Genomic DNA, 7,342 nt, shown 5'->3' with positions numbered 1-7,342 from the left:
AGAAGACAACACTCAACACCCCAAGAAAGAAGTAGGAAAGGCGTGATCCGTTCACCCTACAACACACCGGAGTGCGAAGCTCCGATTATTTGGGTAGCGTAGCGTAGCCCCGGCAGTCACTGAACTCCTGACGACGATGGTGGAGATGGTCATCGAAAGCTCGAGGGTTTTATTCAAATTGACGAGGCTTGAAAACCGAGAAAGTTTTATTCATTTTAAGTTGTATATTCAATTGGTTTAGATAATAAGAATTCCAGTTGCCGTTGCGGTAATCTGTCTGAAGTCGATATAGTGTATAAGTGACAATTTTACATCTGCACAACAGCTGCCTCCCATTCAGCTTGAAGGTATCCCTACATCGTGTGAGGAAAACGTTGATAAATCGATTGTTTCCTCTTTTTCATTTTTGAGATTGATAAAGCGAGTCGCAGAGGTGGACGATACCAACCACTGCTACACCAAGAATTCGTAGGTAAGTAGGTGGTTAGTGTTTAACGTCCCGTCGACAACAAGGTCATTAGAGACGGAGCGCAAGCTCGGGTTAGGGAAGGATTGGGAAGAAAATCGGCCGAGCCCTTTCAAAGGAACCATTCCGGCATTTGCCTGAAACGATTTAGGGAAATCACGGAAAACCTAAATCAGGGTGGTTGGAGACGGGATTGAACCGTCGTCCACCCGAATGCGAGTCCAATGTGCTAACCACTACGCCACCCCGCTCGGTCAAGAAGTCGTTATCCCATAATAGTAGCCCAGTACAAAACGGCAGTATCCAGCACAGCACAGCGTAAGCATCAAGGAAGACAATTGAGCTGAAGCACACTGAAGGGCGAGGTGAAAACTTCGATGCAGCCACTAAAGCTACCCTCGCAACCAACCGCTCTTTTGACAGAGCCAACGGCCCACACAGCCGACGGGTCGACCTCGGTCCGTGTTGCCCCCAGCCACGTATCCAAACGCTACCCTCTCGACACGCTCCGGCGTGCTTTCAAGCCTCCGCGAGAGCTATAACAGGAAGCTAAGGGTGCCATCTAGTGAAGCGCCAGAAAATGAAATGGAGAAGAAAATATGAAATGAAGCTTTCACAGCTCACTGCACTTACCAGACTGTTCATTTCATCCAAAGGCTCGTGTAAATCTTCTTGACTTTGACTGAGGATAGCATTGTCACCAGTGAATCTTATAATTGATATCCTTTCACCCTGAATTTAAATCCCACTGTTGAACCTTTATTTTCATTCCGTCATTGCTTCTACGACGAATATATTGAACAGCAGAGGCGAAAGACTACACTGATCAGCCAAAACATTATGACGACTGCCCATCGTGACGTTGGATGCCGCCCAGTGGTGTTGAGGGCACGTGACGCGATAGCAAAAGTTTGTAAGCGGAGCAGACTCGGACGGGGGATCACCCTAGCAATGATAGCGGCAGCAAATGGAGCAATCCATTGAGATAAGCATCTTTTCCAAAGGGCAGATTATTATTACGTAAAGCCTGTGAATGAATACCTCGAAAACGGCGAAACTGGTCGAATGATTAAGTGCTACTGTTGTGAACATCTACGACAAGAGGTGTGACAGTGACACTACCACCAGGTGCTGATTGGTTTGACGTCCACGACTCTTCACATAAAGTACGGTTCGGAGGCTTGTCTGCTCTGTAAAGTGGGATAGGTGGTGCTCTTTGTCATCTCTGCTGAAAGAGCACAATGCTGGTGCACGCAAAAGTACTTTGGAACACACCGTCTGTTGAACACGCAGCTCCGCAGCAGACCACCCTTACGTGTTCACATTTTGACCCTACGACATCGCCAGTTAGGATTGCAGTGGGCACGGGACCGTCGGTATTCGACAGTCGATCAGTGGAAACGTGTTGGCTCTTCGCGTGAATCACATTTTCCCTGCATTACGTCGATGGTTGCCGCCACAAACGCCGTCATCGACTTGAACGGCGGCACGAAGCGTGCAGCGCGCCTCGGACGCTGTCTGAGGGGAGCAGTATTATGCTATGGGATACATTCACCTGCGCGTGCGTTGGACCTTTGGCAATAATCGAATAGACGATGACAGCTGTGAACCACCTACATCTCTTCAAGTTTTATGTCTTCCCCGACGGCAATGTCATCTTTCACCAGCATAACTGTCCGTGTCTCGGAGCCAGAGACATGCTACAGCGGTTTGAGGGGCATTATAGTGAACTCAATCTGATGTCTCGACGATGAAATTCGCCTGATTTAAGTCATATGGAACTCATCTGGTTCGCTATCTGGCGGCCATCACCGCTTACCCAAGTTAGTGGCCCGTTATTTACGCGAATTACATGACCTGTACGTAGACATCTAATGCCACTTACCTCCACAAACCTACTAACAAACTGTGGAATCCCTGACACTCAGGGGCTACAGTCTGGAACCGCGCGATCGCTACGGTCGCAGGTTCGAATTCTGCCTCGGGCATGGATGTGTGTGATGTTCTTAGGTTAGTTAGGTTTAAGTTGTTCTAGTTTTAAGTAGTTCTAGGGGACTGATGACCTCAGACGTTAAGTCCCATAGTGCTCAGAGCCATTTGAACCATTTGAACCTGACACTCAGAATCAGTGCTGTATTTCGTTCCAAGGACGGACAAACAAGCCGTTAGGCCTATGGTAATAATGTTTTTGTTCATAGCCCTGCTTACACACTTTTTAATCCGGGTACTTCATTCAAGGTATTCCAAGCTTGTTGTTCTCTCTTGGTTCTTGTATATTTTGTATATTACCCATCATTCCCAGAATTTCAATATTCTTGCGTCATTTTACATTGTCGAAAGTTATTTCCAGATCGATAAATCCTATGAACGTGTCCTGATTTTTTTCAGTTTTGCTTTCGTTATCAACAGCAGCGTTAGAAATGCATCTCTGTTGCCTTAACTTGCCCTAAAATCCATTTGAGTGTCATGTAACAGTTTCCCAGTTTTCCCACTCTTCTTTACATAATTTTTGTCAGCAACTTGGATGCTTGAGCTGTTAAGATGGTTGTGCATACTTGTCCGCTCTTGCTATCTCCACAGTATTATATTTTTCCGAAAATCTGACGGTATATCGCCAGTCAAATACATTCTACCCTCCTACATGAACTGTCATTTTGTTGCCAGTTTCCTCAGTGATTCTAGAAATGTCGATGAAACACTATCCATCCCTTCTGCCTTATTCGATCTTAAGTCGTTCAAGGCTCTTTTAAAGTCTGGACCTCCTATCTCTTCCTTGTTAACAACTGTTCTTTCTCTTATCACGCCATCAGACAAGTCCTCCACCTCTTAGTGACCTTCAGTATACTCTTTCCACGTATCCTTTCTCTCCTCTGAATTTAACAGTGGGATTCCCATTACACTCTTTATGTTACCAGTCCTGCTTTTAATTTCCCTAAAGGCTGTTCTGACTTTTCTATGTAGTAAGTCACTCCTTCAGCTGAAAAGCCTACTGAGATATTCATTACCGCAGTATCCGCAGCCTCAGAGATTTTCAAGCTTATCTCTTCATTTCTTGGTACTTACGTAGCCCACTTCATTGCGCACTGATTTTCCGGACTGGTCTCTTAAACCGCAGCCTGCTCTTCGTCTTTACTGTGATGTAATCTAACTGAAATCTTTCTCCATCTCCCGGCCTTTCCCGAGTATACCTCTTCCTCTTGTGTTTCTTGAGCAGAGTATTCCCTATTACCATCTGTAATTTATTGCACAAAATTAACCTTTCTCCTCCCTCATTCTACCAAGCCAAAATTCTTCCGTAACCCTTTCATCTACTCATTCCCCTACAACCAAATTCCATTCCCCAATAACTATTAGATTTTTTCTCCATTTAGGCACTAAATCACCCGAGTAGTATCATCATATAATATCTCTATCTATTCATCTTCTGCTGCGAAATCGAAATATCGCCGTTGCCCTACTGTCACTTCTGATGAGAACAATTCTAGCACTGGACTGTTCACAGTAACTCACTCTCTGTCCTTCATTCGTATTCATAATTAATCCTACTTTCGTTACACTTTTTTCTGGTGTGACACTACACTCGTCTGACCACATATCCTCGTCTTCTTTCGATTTCGCTTCACTAAAATCCGCTATATCTAGATTGAGTCAATAAGATGTCCCTTTTCTGAATTTCTAGCTGCCCTGTGACGTTCAAACTTCTGCTGCTCCACACCCTGTCTCGTAGAACTTTATCCTTTCTTTGGTTATTCAATCTTTTTCTCACGGTCATCTCCTCCTTGGCAGTCATACGCCAGCGATGCGAGTGAGATACTAGTCCAGAATCTTTTACGAATGAAGAGATCATCATGTTACTTTTCCAATTACAGGCTACTTGTCATGTGAATACGCATTATGTATCTTTAATGCTGTGGTTTCCATTGCCATCTGCGTCCTCATGCCGTTAACCATTGCTGATTCATACGCATTTAGGGGCAGCTTCTCACTCCAAGGGCAAAGCTGTGCCCTGAATCTCTGTCCGAACCGCCGCCAACTATGACAAGGCCGTTGGCAGAACGTGGGTGACTTCCTGTTCTGGGAGTCTACGGCCTCCAATGCTGATGACTTTCATTCAAAAGTCAAGCAGACTCCTTAAAAACTTATATTTCTTTATTAGTTATAATCCTGAAACAGAAAATTCACTTTTTGGAAGGTTTCCCAAAAAGATCACTTGCTGTAAAGATTTAAGAGACATTTTTTCCTATTCTGAGTATCGGTTGCACCAGGTTTTGGAAACAAACACTCACTAGTCACGGTGGTTGATACGACGAAATCATATTGTAAGTATATTTGTACCAACACGGAAAAATTATTATCATTGTCTTCCAGTTCTGCAAATGGGTTTATTTTAAGGATATTACAGGGTTTATCAAATAAAGAGATACTTCGTCGATTTGGTGGGTTTGCTTTCGCTTTTTGCGGCCGGGCGTTAGGATGTTTCCAAACGTCCTGTGTTCGAGGCCTGTATTGGAGCAGACGAAGCAGCATCCTCCTACGATTCAGTTGGGCTACATACGAGGTGTGGCTAGAAAAAAACCGGACTAGTACTGGTGAAACAATAAAACGAATGCAATAACGCTGAAAGTCGCGTGGCCTGTCACGTGACTCTCGCTCCGCCTACTGCTCGAGTTTCATCTGCCTCCTGCACTCAGTCTGCCCGTGGCGTCTGTTTTAAGTAGTTGACGTTTTGTCTGTGCGTCGGAAAATGTTGAGTGTACAGAAAGAACAGCGTGTTAACATCAAATTTTGTTTCAAACTAGGAAAATCTGCAAGTGAAACGTTTGTAATGTTACAACAAGTGTACGGCGATGATTGTTTATCGCGAACACAAGTGTTTGAGTGGTTTAAACGATTTAAAGATGGCCGCGAAGACACCAGTGATGACACTCGCACTGGCAGACCATTGTCAGCAAAAACTGATGCAAACATTGAAAAAATCGGTAAACTTGTTCAACAAGATCGCCGTTTAACAATCAGTGCAGTGTCTGAGTTAACAGGTGTTGACAAGGAAAGTGTTCGGCAGATTCTTCATGAAAGTTTCAACATGAACAAAGTGTGTTCAGAAATGGTTCCAAAGTGTCTCACAATCGAACAGAAGGGACGCCGAAGAATGATTTGTTCTGACATCCTGGAAAACATTGAAAGTGATCCCACCTTCTTACAAAATGTTATTCCTTGCGATGAATCGTGGTTTTTTACTTACGATCCCGAAACTAAACGCCAATCGATGCATTGGAAAACTCCTGGTTCTCCACGACAAAAAAAAGCACGAATGTCAAAATCGAAATTCAAGGCAATGATGATTGTTTTTTTTTTTTACATCAAAGGGATTGTGCACATTGATTGGGTACAAGAGGGGCAAACAGTGAATCAGCATTCCTACATTAGCGTCCTGGCTACCCTACGTGAGCGAGTACGGAGAAAACGGAACGATTTGTGGAGAAAAAAGTCATGGATCCTTCACCAAGACAATGCCCCAGCTCACAGTGCGTTCTCAGTGAAGACGTTTTTGGCAAAACACAACATTCCCATCTTAGATCATCCACCCTACTCACCTGATTTGGCCCCCTGTGACTTTTTTCTTTTCCGTAAAGTCAAGTCAGCTTTGAAAGGAACTAAATTTGAGACTGTTGAAGCGGCAAAAGAAAAAGCGACGGAAGTAATGCATGGACTTACCGAAAATGATCTGCAGCATTGCTATGAACAGTGGAAAATTCGTATGGAGCGGTGTAGAGACCGAAGAGGAGAGTACATTGAAGGAGATAACATGAAATTGTAAATAACTGTAAATAAATGTTTTTTCCAGCATCAGTCCGGTTTTTTTCTAGCCGCACCTCGTACACTATATGGCTCTCTCACTCGCTTGTGGATACTGAAAAACAGTATTTGGATACAAGAGAATAGCAGTGGTTGCGTGAAAACTAATTCATTTAATCCATATCTCTCCTTCAGGTCCCCCAACGAAACGTCCGTGCATTTTCTGACAACTCACGAGACTGATACGATACTATTAATTTCCATTAGCAAACAGTTAATCATTGTTACAATTTCGAAATCGTAACATACATTAAATTAATTAGATGTAAGTACCTTCCTTCCGGTATAGTGTAAATATCAAAAGAGATATTCGTTTTTAAAAGTATTCGATATCGAAACCAAAGTATCGAATACTTACTTGTAATGGCTTGCATCGGAACATCGCTAGTAGTTGCTGTAAATGAAAAGAAAGTGATAGCAGTCCACTGTGTTACAGCATTGAAGTTGCAAGTGTGCATTCGTCAGCAACACCAGAATAAGGCGTCCAGCATCCCATGGCAATTGCAGTACAACTTGTGATACGGTATCAGAGTTACTCTACGTCTAGTTCTCTACATTGGCTGTCTTCTTTAGTTGCCTCAGGTGAGGTCTTCAGCTGCAAGACTGGTTTGATACAACTCTCATCTCTATCCGCTTGAAATCTGGTTTCGCAGGACAGAGCGGATCAGGTTGTGGAAAGCGGCCAAGATCAGTTACTGTTAGTTACACAAGAACATACAACTTTATTCCTCGAAAAGTAATGCACAGTTTTCTCTTTAAAATAACAAGGATCAATTCACGGCTGAGGTCCCAAGTATCTTCTCAATAATAAAGTTTAAATAATTCCCCTTAAAACACCAGGATTTAGAGAAACGGCTGAAGGCCTTACTTAAGTAAAGTTAAAGTATCCTTAAATAATTCCTTTTAACGCACAAGAATTTAGACAAATGGCTGAAGGCCTTTAAGTAAAATAAAAATATTGAAATGCCTGGGCTAGCAGGACAGAGCGGATTAGTTAGTAGAAAGGGGCCATAATGAGTT

This window comes from Schistocerca americana, chromosome 3 (genome assembly GCF_021461395.2).
Source record: "Schistocerca americana isolate TAMUIC-IGC-003095 chromosome 3, iqSchAmer2.1, whole genome shotgun sequence".
NCBI classification, from domain to species: domain Eukaryota; kingdom Metazoa; phylum Arthropoda; class Insecta; order Orthoptera; family Acrididae; genus Schistocerca; species Schistocerca americana.
The sequence above is the reverse complement of the archived record's forward strand: the minus strand, read 5'-3'. Positions refer to the sequence as shown.